The following is a 15,896-nucleotide window of genomic DNA, read 5'->3' as shown; positions in this document are numbered from 1 at the left end:
GGAACCAAGAAGCATCTTTCGGTTACTTGGCTTATTCAGTCACTATTTAATTGAACTTTTTAAGTTTTTGTTACTTGTCTTCTAGCTTCCCTTCTTGATTTTTTTAAATCTAATTTTGAACAAATTCTATGGAACAAGAAACATTGAGGGTATTGTGGCTGACTATGAGAGGAATCAATATCAAAATTCTGACAAAGTATATTTGAAGAAATTACTTGAAATTGGTCAAGGTAGGACGGAAAATGGTTTAGCATTTCGCAGATCTTGGGGCCTCCTAATACAGGAACATGACATGTACAATCAATTTTAAAAAACCGTACAAATAGCTAAACATCAACATCAAAGAATAATTATCAATTGAGGGGAAAATTGACGTTACTGACTTTTCAAAATTGTTTATTATCTTACTTCTACGTATAGTTTAACGGAGTTAATTCATAAGTAAGATTCTCTAAGAAGGGACCACAAATTTACAACATAAGTTGATCTATTCAAACAGGTTGACGATTTAATTTTGGAATTTAATAGTAATATTTTAATTTTTTTAGGTGCACGATGAACATAATTGCATGCAAATTGCAATAGTATATTTTTTTCCAACTTTAGATTCCAATGCTATATCCAATAAATAAATGTGAACCTCAATTCACGAGTAAATTACTTCGAAAGGTAAATTGAATATGCAAATCTTTTACTACTTAATAAGTAAAAAGAAGAAAGAAGAAGATTAAGGAAATGGAAATTTTCTCTCTAGAACTTGAGTTACGTAGCTCTCAAACCTTTTTAAGAAATTTGTTTAATTTTTTCTGTCATACCAAAATATCATGACTATCCCAAATGGTTGTGAAATCTATTTATTCTATTTTTTCTAGTAAGCTATCTATGCAAGGATTGTTGGGCTAATCAAGTTCAAAGATATCTTTAAAATGGTGAGGGATATTGTTCATTTTGGATCAAAGTTGTGTGATTTGTTTTCTCTAAAGACCTTACACAAGCATCGGTACATTTTTTATGTAACTTCTTTTATCATATTAACTTTGAATGTGATTCCTAAACTTTTTTGAAAATTCACTGAGTCATGCACTCTATCCTTGTCTAATAGGATTTACTCTGACATCAATTATTGAATTATAAACTTAAAATACTCTTAACATGACGTATAGTTATTTTTTTTCTTATTAGTATCCAACGTGACACTTTAATGTTGTACTCGACAGAGACTACTTTTTTTTTTTTGATTGATAACAGGGATCATATCGTATGGTGTATTGTCCTTAATTCTCAATTATCAACCATTGACATTCATTATTTAATGGTGACAAGTTGTTTTATCAAATTTCCCAATTTTACCTCTATATCATATACCAACGGACTATTTTCAAAAATATTTAAAGATCAGTGACATGATAAGAATGAAATGATTAGTCATGAGTACGGAGTAGTAATTAAAATATACAAATTACATAGCATCGATGAGAATCATTTGGAAAAAGTTCTACCAATATTTAAGTTGAAGGTGCACATATTACTACTACTTCTGTTTTTAAGTGATTTTTTTAGTTTGGACATACTCCCTAAGAAATTACTCATTCCTAAAAAGCAAAATGTGTTTTTATTAATTTATCTTTAATAAATATCTTGTCAGAAATGTAACTCTTTATTAGTTTCTTGATTATGTAAAACACTCTTCTTATTTAAAGAATGGTAAAATTGGAAGAACATCATTAATGTCTGATGGTGTAATATATCACAAATTATAATAATTATACTTGAAAAATAAAAATGAACAAAAATGAATAAATAAATATTCAGGCTGAGGCACGAATATCTTGCTATTTTTAAGGAGATTCAAGCCCACTGCATCATAAGTCATAATCTGTACCGATCCATCAGTATATCTCCAGAAAATTACATGGTATAGCCCAATAATGGATGACTTTGAATTTTTTACCCCCATTAGAAAAGTTTTAAAAATTAGACTTTCTTCTTTAGTTTTAAAAATTAGACTTTCTTCTTTTTTAAGTATTGTACAAGCACATTTTTGCCTCCTAAACATCAAATATTTTTAAACTTTTCATACTCGTTTGTCTCTTAACTTCTATTTTTATTTTTATTATTTTCACTTTTTATTTTTATTTTTTTAATTTTTTTCATGTTTTAATTTTTTTGTCTCAACCTTTATTTTTTTTTCTCTTTTTTCTTTTTCCTCAAACATTATCTATTTCTCCATTTCTTTTTTTTTTCTTTTTTTAATTTATTTGTCTCAACGTGCATTTTTCTTTTATTTTTGATTTTTGACATTTCTCTTTTTTTTTTCCTCAAATTTTACTTTTATCTTTTTCCTTTCATTTTTGTTTTTAAAATTTTTTTAATTCTTCGCTTTTTTCTTTACCTTTATTTTTTTCTTTTTTTTTTTTCTCAATCTCTTTTTTATTTCTCTATTTTTTTTTTCTCAACTTCTATTATATTTTGCTAATAAATAAAAAGTTGGATAATCTACAAAGGGAACTTCTTTTTTTGACATCAAAGCAAATTTAAGGATGTGACTTGTTAGGAAGTTCTTTGGGATAAGTCTTGCCGCTAATGTAAAAATTATAGAACAACTCCTAAATCAAGAAACAATGTGGTAGTGTCGAGTCTTGCTTGTGGAACATAACTTGTTGTTTGAAAATTCTTGAGTTAAGTCTTGCTTCTAAGGCAAGAATTGTAGATCATCTCATAAATCAAGAAACAATGTGGTAGTGTCAACACTTTGTAATGACCTGTACGGTCATTTTACTGTATTTTTATATAATTTTAGTATTATCTAAACGTTTCGTGGTTTATTTAATTTAATTTGGCATTTGATAGGAATATAATTTAGTAACCTAATAGAATATTTTCGATATTGATAAAATTCTTTAAGTGACGATATATTTATATCACTTTATAATGGACTTTTATGATTTATTAATATTTTAGGCGGAGATAGTAATTTTAGAAATGTTAAAATATTATTATTATATAATAGAGATTTTGTTAGAAATAATTTTCTATTAATTATGGTATATTTTAAATATTATAATTATTTTACCAAGAATTTATACAATATCTGAATATGTAGGCGGAGTGAAAAATTATTACTTATGGCTAATGACCACCACACGTGTGGGAAGGATGCGGACAACAACATATTGTTATTTGGCAACCGTACACATGTCCGTTAACCATTTGAATATGTCTTTTTCTTCTTTCATATATATCGACGCGCATATATATATATATATATATATATACACACACACATACTTAGTAGTAGTGCTATTCAATAAAAATTTTCTTTTAACAAAAAGGCTAATCAAGTACTCTTATACATGCATGTTTATATATATTCTGTAGCAAAGTTTTTGGGCGAAAATATTTTGCATCATTTCACCATCAAATTAAAATTTATTATTTAAGTTCGGATCTTAGTAGCGTTATTTAGAGGCTTCGCACACAGATATTATAGCTTTGGCATCCAGGTAGGCTAGGTTTACCCTATTTTTAGATTGAGCTTACTTACCAAAAATGTTAACTATTATGTTATCTTTAGATAAGTGCTTGTAGATACGTGTTATTTGATATGTATAAACTGTCTTATTTATTCGGATTGGGACCCCGTTGCAGTAGATTTTGGTATTTTACCTTTCGATATAATATAGCACCTATCACTTTGGGACATAAAATTTAATTGCAAAATCTTTAATTTAGCCCTTTTTAAAATTGGTGGATGATTATTTAGACGTTCACATTGTTATAATATGGAATGAATTTTAATATTATCGGTGGATTATGGTTACTGTAAATTTCGATTCGAGTCCGGCAATTGATTATTATGATTACTATGAGTCCCGGTTCGAGTCTGGCAATTGACTATTATTGTTACTATGAGTTTTGGTTTGAGTCCGGCAATTGACTATTATTGTTACTATGAGTTCCGGTTCGAGTCCGGCAATTGACTATTATTGCTACTATGAGTTTCAGTTCGAGTCCGGCATTTGACTATTATTGTTATTATGAGTTTCGGTTCGAGTCTGGCATCTAATTATAGTTGGGGATACTCTGAGTTCCGGTTCGAGTCCGGCATCTGATTATTTATGTTTACTTTCATCACTTGTGTGTCCCATCGGTTTATGGGGGTATGGTTGGGTTAATGGTCTTCTTCAGTGTGCCTAGCGAGCTTATGAGGACTCAGTTAGGTTGTGTTTGATTTAATTATTATTACTGCATTATTATTTTTCTGTATCGCACAAGTTTATTCCTTTACAGTCGTTGCATAGCTTGGTAGTTGTTTACCTTTCCATCCTTGTTTACTAATAACTCAGATTACGTCCTTGCATTGTAGTTACACCTTTTCTGTATTAAGCTCAGTCAGCCGATGATGCCTACTGAGTACCCATGGTTTTTGGTACTCATACTACACTTCTGCATCTTTTTCCTGATGCAGATCTAGGTACTAGCAGTCGGCGTTGACGTAGTTCCTACCTTTCAGTGCTGTTTTAGAGCGGGGTGAGTTTACTGTCGTCCGAGGCTGATCCTCCTCTATCTACTCTAGTTAGTCTTTTTCACTCGAGACTACTTGTGTACATTCTAGATTTTTTGTCTAGTACTCTGGGTACCTATTAGTAGTGGCTCTAGTACTGACTTTATCAGGTCTTGGGAGGGATTCATTTGTATAGTTGATCTTCTCGTTTTGATATAATACATATGTTTTCTTCTTAGTTTTCTCTTATTATTGTGGTTGTTATTATCATATGCGATCTTTTATTTTGTCTCTGCCTATTAGCCCATTACTTATCATTCCGGGCTATGGTTTGGCTTGCCTACTGGTGGGATCAGGTAGGCGCCATCACGAATTGAGAAATCGGGTCGTGACAAGTTGGTATCAGAGCTTAGGTCTTACTGGTATTGTTAGTACTGGAGCCGATGTTTATTAGAGTCCCACAGATCGGTACGGAGACATCTATATCCTATCCTTGGGAGGCTACAAAGCATATTTTTAGGGAAAAATCTTATTTTGTTGATCCACTTTTGTACGTTAAGTCTGGATTGGCTGTAATATTTCTATGGGTTCACTCTTTATTCAGATGGCTAGGACATGAGGTTCGAGAGCAGGGGTCAGGACCGCGGGTCCGCTTCTAGAGTTCTAGCTTGGGGTCGAGGTCAACCCAGATATCAGGGGCAGGTTAGAGCAGTAGCCCCTACTCGAGATTAGGTCGGGGATCCAGCACCTGATCCTATTATAGCTTCAGGGATTGAGATAACTCCAAGCATTTCGCCATATCAGCAGGTGGGCCAGGGGCAGCCCAGGCTCCACCCGGCTTTATATCTTCTTCGGTTATTCAGGATATATTAGTTCAGTTATTGGGGTTAGTTGGTGGTCCACCGGTCGTGGGAGCTTAGCCAGCAGGACAGGGTGGTGTAGATTTAGGGGCATAGCCTGCGACAATGGCACCTAGGGTAGAGGTTCCGCCAGTACCAGTAGTCCCACAGCTGGCAGTAACCCAGCCATTTATGTCTGCAGAGGAGAAGAAGATGTTGGATCGATTTTTTAGATTAACTCCACCCAGGTTTGTCAGGACCCTGGGAAAGGATGCTTATGAGTTCCTATCCAGTTGCGATGAGAGGTTGCAGAATTTAGGGCTGGTTGAGGCACGAGGAGTAGACTTTGTTTCTTATTTTTTCAACACAGCAGTGAGAGGTGGTGGAGAGGTTATCTTGATTCCAGGCCAGCTGGATCTCCACTAGTGACTTGGATTCAGTTCTCCGAGGCTTTCTTGGGGAAGTATATGCCTCATAGCGTGCGTAAGCGTCTCCGGAATGAGTTCACCGCATTGAGGCAGGGTTCCATAACTGTGGCAAAGTATGAGGCGAGGTTTCATGAGTTAGCCTGACACGCCACTATGATTCTGGATACGGAGTACGAGCGAATTCGATGCTTTGTTAGAGGATTAAGATTGTCAATCAGTAGGGATACTCAGAGTTTGGTGACCTCAGGAAAGTCTTTTTTGGAGATAGCCGAGCATATTTATTCCATAGAGGAGATGGATCATGAGACCCAAGGGGGAAGCGATAAGAGACCAAGCTACCAGGGTAGTTACAGTGGTTCACAGTCCTCAGGCCAAGGATTTTATGGTCTGTACCCTCATCATCAACCTTCTCAGTATCAGGGTCAGCCTAGTCGGCCAGTTCAGACATTGCTTTAGATATCCGACAGGGGTCAGCCTATCTATTATAGTTCTAGTGGTCAGAGTAGCAGCCAGCCGCAGAGGGTTTTTCAGTCAGGTCGTCAAGTAAGGATGGTCATTCTGGATTCGCTGGACCTTTTAGTCAGAGCAGGGTGCCCAGGGCATGTTATGACTGCGGAGTTGTTGGTAACTTCGCCCGTGAGTGTCCTCGGTGTAGGATGATTGAGCCTCCATTTCTCACTGTGCAGTCGATCAAATCAGTGTCGCCGTTAGGTAGGGGTGGTGTACAGGGTCGTAGAAGTGGTTCCCAAGGTTTTAGAGGTAGTTCGCTGGGAGATAGGGTAGGCGGTCGGGCAGGTACCTAGTCTAGTAGTGGACAGGGTAATTTATATACTGTTCCAGGTAGATCAGGGGCTGAGGCTTTGGATATTATGATCACAGGTACGATTTTTGTGTTCCATCAGCCAATTTCTGCTTTGTTTGATCCCGGTTCCACCTTTTCATATATTTCTACTTATTTTGCATCGCGACTGGGTTTATGTTCAGAGTATTTATCTGTGCCGTTACGTATGGCTACCCCAGTGGGTTATTCTTTAGTAGTGGATCAGGTATATAGATCTTTTTTGGTCACTATTCGAGAGTTTGATACTCATATTGACCTTATTGTCCTAGATATGGTAGATTTTGACGTGATTCTAGGCATGAATTGGTTGTCTCCTTACTATGCGGTCTTGGATTATTTCGCTAAGACCGTTACTTTAGCTTTGCCTGGCATACCCCCAGTTGTATGGCAGGGTTCTGTTAGCCACACACTAATGGGGATTATTTCATATATTCGGGCTAGGAGACTGATATCAAGGGGTTGTGAGTCTTTTCTTGCATATATTTGGGATGTTAGTGTCAAGAGTTCCCCGCTTGACTCCGTCCCTGTTGTTCATGAGTTTTCTGAAGTATTTCCGACTGACCTGCCCGACCTTCCTCCTAAGCATGATGTAGAGTTTTTTATTGACCTCGAGCCTGGCACCCGACCTATTTTTATGGTTTTGTATCGTATGGATCCTGCTAAGTTGAATGAGCTGAATAGTCAGCTTCAGGATCTTTTCGGTAAGGGATTTATCAGACCGAGTGTATTTTCTTGGGGTGCTCTAGTTTTATTTGTGAAGAAGAAAGACGGCTCCTTACGTATGTGTATCAACTACAGGCAGTTGGATAAGGTTACTGTGAAGAATAAGTATCCTATGTCTCGCATCGATGATTTGTTTGATCAGCTTAAGGGTAGGGCAGTGTTTTCTATGATTGATTTGAGGTCCGATTACCATCAGTTGAGAATTAGGGCTGCGTACATCCCTAAGATAGCCTTCAGGACTCGTTATGGTCATTATGAGTTCCTGGTGATGTCTTTCGGGTTGACCAATGCTCCAGCAGCTTTTATGGATCTGATGAATCGTGTGTTCAGGCCATATTTGGACTCCTTAGTGATAGTATTTATTGATGACATTCTGGTATATTCAAGGAGTAAGGAAGAGCACGAGCAGCATTTGAGGACTATACTTCGCACTTTGAGAGACCACAGAATTTATGCCAAGTTCTCAAAATGTGAGTTTTGGCTTGAGTCTGTAGCTTTCTTGGGGCACGTAGTGTCCAAGGACGATATTATGGTGGAGCCATCCAAGATTGAGTCATTTCGTAGTTGGGCTAGGCCTACGTCACCTTCTGAGGTTCACAGTTTTATTGAGTTGGCAAGTTACTACAAGCGGTTCATTAAGGGATTTTCTTCTATTACAGCCCCTATGACTAGATTGACCAGGAAGGAGGTTTTGTTTCAGTAGTCTACGAGTTGTGAGGCGAGCTTTATAAAGCTCAAGGATTTGCTTACTTCAGCTCCTATTCTGACTCTTTCTATTGAGGGTGAGGGTTTTACTGTCTATTACGATGTATCTGGTGTTGGTTTGGGGTGTGTTCTAATACAGCGTGGCCTTGTTATTGCATATGCATCGAGGCAGTTAAAGGTGCATGACCGCAACTACCCCACTCATAACTTAGAGTTGGCAGCGGTAGTATTTGCGCTTAGGATTTGGAGGCATTTTTTGTATGGGGTTCGCTGTGAGATATTTACTGATCACCGCAGTTTTCAGTATATTATGACCCAGAAGGAGCTTAATTTGAGGTAGTACAGGTGGGTTGAGTTGCTGAAAGACTATGATATCTCTATTCTCTACCATCCGGGTAAGGCGAATGTGGTAGCAGATGCCTTGAGTCGAAAGTCAGTAAGTATGGGAAGCTTAGCTTTTATTTCAACTTCTCAACGGCCGTTGGCTTTATATATTCAGTTCTTAGCTAACATGATGGTTCGTTTGGATATTTCTGACCCTTGGAGAATCATTGCTAGTGTTGAGGTCAGAACCACCTTGTTGGAGCAGATTCGGAGTCATCAGTTTGAGGATGACAGGCTTCGCAGCCTTCGAGAGCAGGTGTTGAGGGGTGAGTCTCAGCGGGCTACGCTAGATTCTGAGGGTGTCTTGAGGTTTGACGGTCGTATTTGTGTTCCAAGGATTGGATATTTGATCCAGTTGATTATTCGTGAGGCTCATAGCTCCAGATACTCTATTTACCCTGGGACAGCTAAGATATATAGGGATTTGAGGTAGCATTACTAGTGGAGTGGTATGCGGAGAGATATAGCAGGGTTTGTGGCTCGATGTCTTTGTTTTCAGTAGGTAAAGGCCGAGCACCAGAGGCCTGGTGGATTGTTGCAGCAGCTACCCATTCCTGAGTGGAAATGGGAGGGAATTACTATGGATTTCGTAGGTAGAATGCCTCGTACATCGCATGGTTTTGATAGCATTTGGGTCATCGTGGATCGATTGACCAAGTCTGCACATTTTATCCTCATTCGAGTTTCTTACAGTGACGAGAGGTTATCTCGTGTTTACATTCAGGAGGTGGTTTTCCTACATGGGGTCCCTGTGTCCATTATTTCCGATCGAGGCTCTCAGTTCACATCTAGCTTTTGAAGGGCATTTCAGGAGGAGTTGGGGACCCAGGTTGACCTTAGTACAGCCTTTCATCCCTAGACGAATAGGGGAGACAGAGCGGACTATCCAGGTCTTAGAGGATATGCTACGCGCTTGTGTGTTGGATTTTGGAGGTAAGTGGGACCAGTTTCTACCTTTGCCAGAGTTTGCTTATAATAACAACTTTCACTTGAGTATTCAGACGGCCCCATTTAAGGCATTGTATGGTAGGAGATTTCGATCTCCTGTTGGTTGGTTTGAGACTTCTGAAGCTAGACCTTATGGCACAGATTTACTTCGTGATTCGTTGGATCAGGTTCGAGTGATTCAGGATAGGCTATGAGCAGCTCAGAGAAGATAGAGGAGTTATGCTAATCGCAGACGTCATCCATTGAGTTTCAGAGTTGGTAATAGGGTCTTCCTGCGAGTATCACCCATGAAGGGCGTGATGAGGTTCGAGAGGAGGGGCAAGCTTAGCCCTAGATATATTGGACCTTTTGAGGTCCTACAGAGAGTTGGGGAGGTAGCTTATGTGTTGTCATTGCCACCTGCCTTCTCAGCCATTCACCCTGTGTTTCATGTATTTATGTTACGGCAGTGTATCCCAGATGAGTCACACGTACTTTGGTGGGACTAGGTTCAATTGGACGAGGGATTGACGTTTGTAGAAGAGCCAGCGTCTATTTTAGCGAGAGATGTCAGGCAGTTGCGCACCAGGGATATTCTGGTAGTTAAGGTTCAGTGGTGTCACCGTCCAGTTGAGGAGGCTACTTGGGAGATCGAGCGTGATATGCGCGCCCAGTATCCCAATCTATTTGAGGCTTCAGGTATTTATTCATCTTTTACTTTCGCGGACGAAAGTCCTTTTAGTAGTGGATGCTGTAGTGACCTGTACGGTCATTTTACTGTATTTTTATATAATTTTAGTATTATCTAAATGTTTCGTGGTTTATTTAATTTAATTTGGCATTTGATAGGAATATAATTTAGTACCCTTATAGAATATTTTCGATATTGATAAAATTCTTTAAGTGACGATATATTTATACCACTTTATAATGGACTTTTATGATTTATTAATATTTTAAGCGGAGAGAGTAATTTTAGAAATGTTAAAATATTATTATTATATAATAGAGGTTTTGTTAGAAATAACTTTTTATTAATTATGGTATATTCCAAATATTATAATTATTTTACCAAGAATTTATACAATATCTGAATATGTACGCGGAGTAGAAAATTATTACTTGTGGCTAATTACCACCACACGTGTGGGAAGGATGTGGACAACAACATGTTGTTATTTGGCAACCGTACACATGTCCCTTGACTATTTGAATGTGTCTTTTTCTTCTTTCATATATATCGACTCTTATGTATATAAATATATATACACACACACACTTAGTAGTAGTACTATTCAATAAAAATTTTCTTTTAACAAAAAGGATAATCAAGTGCTCTTATACATGCATATTTATATATATTTTGTAGCAAAGTTTTTGGGAGAAAATATTTGCATCATTTCACCATCAAATTAAAATTTATTATTTAAGTTCGGATCTTAGTAGCATTATTCAGAGGCTTCGCGGACAGATATTATAGCTTTGGCGTTCAGGTAGGCTAGGTTTACCCTAATTTTGGATTGAGCTTACTTACCAAAAATGTTAACTATTATATTAGCTTTGGATAATTGCTTGTAGATATGTGTTATTTGATATGTATAAACTGTCTTATTTATTCGGATTGGGACACCGTTGTAGTAGATTTTGGTATTTTAACCTTCGATATAATATAGCACCTATCACTTTAGGACATAAAATTTAATTGCAAAATCTTTAATTTAGCCCTTTTTAAAATTGGTGGATGATTATTTAGACGTTGACATTGTTATAATATGAAATGGATTTTAATATTATCGGTAGGTTATGGTTACTGTAAATTTCGGTTCGAATCCGGTAATTGATTATTTTGATTACTATGAGTCCCGGTTTGAGTCCGATAATTGACTATTATTGTTACTATGAGTTTTGGTTCAGGTCCGGCAATTGACTATTATTGTTACTTTGAGTTCCGGTTCGAGTCCGGCAATTGACTATTATTGTTACTATGAGTTTCGGTTCGAGTCCGGCATTTGACTATTATTGTTACTATGAGTTCTGGTTCGAGTTTGGCATTTGACTATTATTATTACTATGAGTTCCGGTTCGAGTCTTGCATCTGATTATTTATGTTTACTTTCATCACTTGTGTGTCCCACCGGCTTATGGGGGTACAGTTGGGTTATTGGTCTTCTTTAGTGTGCCTAGCGGGCTTATGGGGGCTCAGTTAGGTTATGTTTGATTTAATTATTATTACTGCATTATTATTTTCTGTATCACACAAGTTTATTCCTTTACAGTCGTTGCATAACTTGGTAATTGTTTACCTTTCCATCCTTATTTACTAATAACTCAGATTACGTCCTTGCATTGTAGTTTCACTTTTTCTATATTAAGCTCAGTCGGCCGATGATGCCTACTGAGTACCCGTGGTTTTTGGTACTCATACTACACTTCTGCACCTTTTTCTAATGCAGATCCAGGTACTAGCAGTCGGCGTTGATGTGGTTCCTACCTTTCAGTGCTGATTTAGAGCGGGGTAAACTTATTGTCGTCCGAGGCTGATCCTCCTCTATCTACTCTAGTTAGTCTTTTTCACTTGAGACTACTTGTGTACATTCTAGATTTTTTGTCTTGTACTCTGGGCACTTGTTAGTAGTGGCTCTAGTACCGACCTTATCAGGTCTTGGGAGGGATTCATTTGTATAGTTGATCCTCTCGTTTTGATATAATACATATGCTTTTTTCTTAGTTTTTACTTATTATTGTGGCTGTTATTATCATACGCAATCTTTTATTTTGTCTCTGTCTATTAGTCCATTACCTATCATTTCGGGCTATGGTTTGGCTTGCCTACTGGTGAGATAAGGTAGGCGCCATCACGACTTGAGAAATTGGGTCGTGACACACTTGCCGATTAGGCGTAACTTTTTCTTTTGGGAGATTCTTGGGCTAAGCCTTATCTTATAGGTAAGACTAATAGAGCATCACAAAAATCAAGACACAATATGATAATGTCCTCTTGTCCATAGACATAACTTGCCATCTAAGTCTTGCCTCTAAGGCAAGAGTTATAGAATATCTCGTAAATTAAGACATGATGTGGTAGTATCAACTCTTACCCATGGGGTGTAACTTGTTGTTTGAAAGTCTTTGGACTAATTCATACCTCTAAGACAAGAGTTATAGAATATCTCACAAATCAAGGGATAATGTGGTAGCATCAACTCTTACCTATAAGGGCATAACTTGTTATTTGAAATTCTTTGGTTTATTAAATATCTCATAAATCAAGACACAATGTGGTAGTGTCAAATCTTGCCCATAGAGCATAACTTGTTGTTTAAAAGTCCTTGGGCTAAGTTTTGCCTCTAAGGCAAGAGTTATAGAACATCTCATTAATCAAAACATAATATAATAGTGTCAACTTTTACATAATATGATAGTGTCAACTACTCTTACCCGTGGAGGGTAACTTGTTGTTTAAAAGTCATTGGGTTAAGTCTTGCCTTTAAGGCATTATAGAATATCTTATAAATCAAAACACAATGTGGAAATGTCAACTCTTGCCCATGGGGCACAACTTGTTGCTTGAAAGCCTTTGGTCTAAGTCTTGCCTCTACGGGAAGAGTTATAAAGCATCTCATAAATCAATACATAATATGGTGGTGTCAACTCTTGCTATGGGGTATAACTTGTTGTTTGATGGTCCTTGGGTTAAGTCTTACCTCTAAGACAAGAGTTGTAGAGCATTTCATAAGAAAAAACACAACGTGTTAGTGTTGACTCTTACCCAATATACGTAACTTATTTGAAAATTATTGGGATAAGTCATGCCTCTAAGGTAAAAGTTATAGAATATCTTATAAATGAAGACATAACATGGTAGTGTCAACTCTTGCCCCTGGACATAATTTGTTGTTTGAAAGTCCTTGAGCTAAGACTTGCCTCTAAGGCAAGAGTAGTAGAACATCTCAGAAATGAAGACATAACATGGTAGTGCCAACTCCTGTCCGTGGGGCATAATTTGTTATTTGAAAGTCCTTGAGCTAAGTCTTGCCTCTAAGGCAAGAGTTGTAGAACATCTCATAAATGAAGACATATATGGTAGTATCAACTCTTGCCCGTGGGGCATAATTTATTTTTTGAAAGTCTTGCCTCTAAGTCAAGAGTTGTAGAACATGTCTGATAGATGAAAACATAACGTGACAGAGTCAACTCTTGCCCATGGGGCATAATTTATTGTTTGAAAGTCCTTAAGCTAAGTCTTGCCTTTAAGGCCAAAGTTGTAGAACATCTCATAAATGAAGACATAATGTGGAAGTATCAACTCTTGCCCGTGGGATATAATTTGTTGTTTGAAAGTCTTTTGAGTCTTACCTCTAAGGCAAGAGTTGTAAAACATGCCTTAAATGAAAACATAACATGGTAGAGTTAGCTCTTGCCGTAGCGCATAATTTATTGTTTGAAAGTCCTTGAGCTAAGTCTTGCTTCTAAGGTAAGACCTATAGAACATGTCATAAATTAAAACACAATTTAGTAGTGTCAACTCTTGCCCATGAAACGTAACTTATTGTTTGAAAGTCATAAGTCTTACTTCTACTATGTGGTAATGTCAACTCTTAACCATGAGGCATAACTTGATTGAAAAAAATCGAAGAAAACAAATAAAAATGCGGAAAAAGAAGAAATGAAGAAAGATATTAAAAAAATAAAAATAAAGAAAATATAGAAGCTGAGGGAAAAAAAATTAAAAAAATAAAGGTTGAGAAAAATAAAATATTGAGAAAAATTTTAAAAAGAGAAAAAATAAAAATCAAAGAAAAATAAAAAATAAATTGAAGTTGAGAGGAAAAATGGAAATAAAAGGGTTGACAAAAATTAAAAAGAAAAAAATAAAAAAATAAAAATCAAAATGAAATAAAAATAAGAGAAATTTTTTTTTAAAAAAAAAGTAAAAGTGAAAGGAGAAAAGGAAAGGGAAAAAAATAAGGGTTGGGAAAAACTAAGAAAGAGAAAGAGAGAAAGGAAAAGATAAAAATTAAAGTGGTATAAAAAGAGAAAAAAATTAAAAGTCGAAAGATAAATAAGTATTAAGTTATTTAAAAATATTTGAAATATAAAAGGACAAATAGGTCATTGTGTTATATTAAAAAGAAGGGAGGCTAGTTTTGTAAGACCATAACAAAAAAATAAAGCTACGCATTATAAAGGTCATTTATGTAGTTTACCCGTATATCTCTTGACTTGTTGCTTCCATGATATAACAACCCAACAACAAAATCGTACAATTCAAGCAACTCGATATTAGTAGGAGAGTCCAAACTCCATCAAAATAACATCTTACTTCAACATATAATTACCCTTTTTCTTTTTTTTTTTTATATAGTGAATATAGTTGAAGACTTCAAATATATTATTTGTCTCAACTCTTTCTTTCACTAATACACACTATAATTTTTTCACACTTTTCATATTTCTCTTCTTCCAATACAACGGAAGAAACATTACTATTTATACGTGAAAAATTCTTCCTTGTATTGAATAAGAAAAATATGAATAGTAAAGTGGGAGCCAAGATGTTGCATATGTTACATGAGTTACAAGATATAAAGAGATAGAATAGGCAAAACTCATCGATAGACACCTAAAGTTTCAACGATGTTTCACTTTGGAACCTAAAGTAGATGATGTTTATTTTTGGCACCTCAACTAGCAATTTGATGTGTCACTTAGGCACTTTTTGCACAATCAGTAAACATATATGTTGTGTGTATATTACATATGCTATGACATGTAAAGGGACCAATTATAAGAGGACATTTGTCATTTTTATCAAAATAATTTTTATATAATTAATTTAAATTTAAAAAGTTTAATAACCCCACCCCCACCCTATACATCTTCCTCAACCAACTCACCCCACCCCATATCATCCTCCTCAACCACCCCACCCCCAAATCGTCTGTCGCCACCCCACCCTCAACCACAATTGTCTTTTCCAACCCACCAACCCCTACCCCCAAATCCCCGCTGCAACAACCCGATCAAATCAACAAGAATTTGACAAATAAGTGCAGTAATTTGATCGTCAACTCCTAAATCTCTGCTGCAACAGCCCGACCAAATTGAAAATAATTTGGTCGAAGCAAAAAAATAAGTGCATTCATTCATTCATGAATTTGAGGACTCTGTAAATTCCTTCTATAATAACAATACCATCACAAGCTTCAAGTCGAAAAAACTAATGAAAGCCACATATATCTTTTTATTCTTGTCTTCTATATTTTCTGTTTTGATTCTTTCTAGTACTGCATTGGAGAAGACGACTAAGGGTAAGGGAGCAACGGGGGATGAAGGGTGGGGGTTGGAGAAGACAGATTTGATGGGGGGAGGGGGGTAATTATAATTTTTTTAATAATTATTGGGTTAAAAAGTTTTGCTCGGTGGTGTTTTTTGTTTCATTTATTTTAGATTATTCTACTGAAAAGGAAAAAAAGCTTACCGCGTTCGATACTACATCAAATTAATGAATGATATTAATTTTATATATATGAGCGGATTTTTAT

The sequence above is a fragment of the Capsicum annuum genome, chromosome 11 (genome assembly GCF_002878395.1).
Source record: "Capsicum annuum cultivar UCD-10X-F1 chromosome 11, UCD10Xv1.1, whole genome shotgun sequence".
Taxonomy (NCBI): domain Eukaryota; kingdom Viridiplantae; phylum Streptophyta; class Magnoliopsida; order Solanales; family Solanaceae; genus Capsicum; species Capsicum annuum.
Note: the sequence above shows the minus strand (reverse complement) of the source record.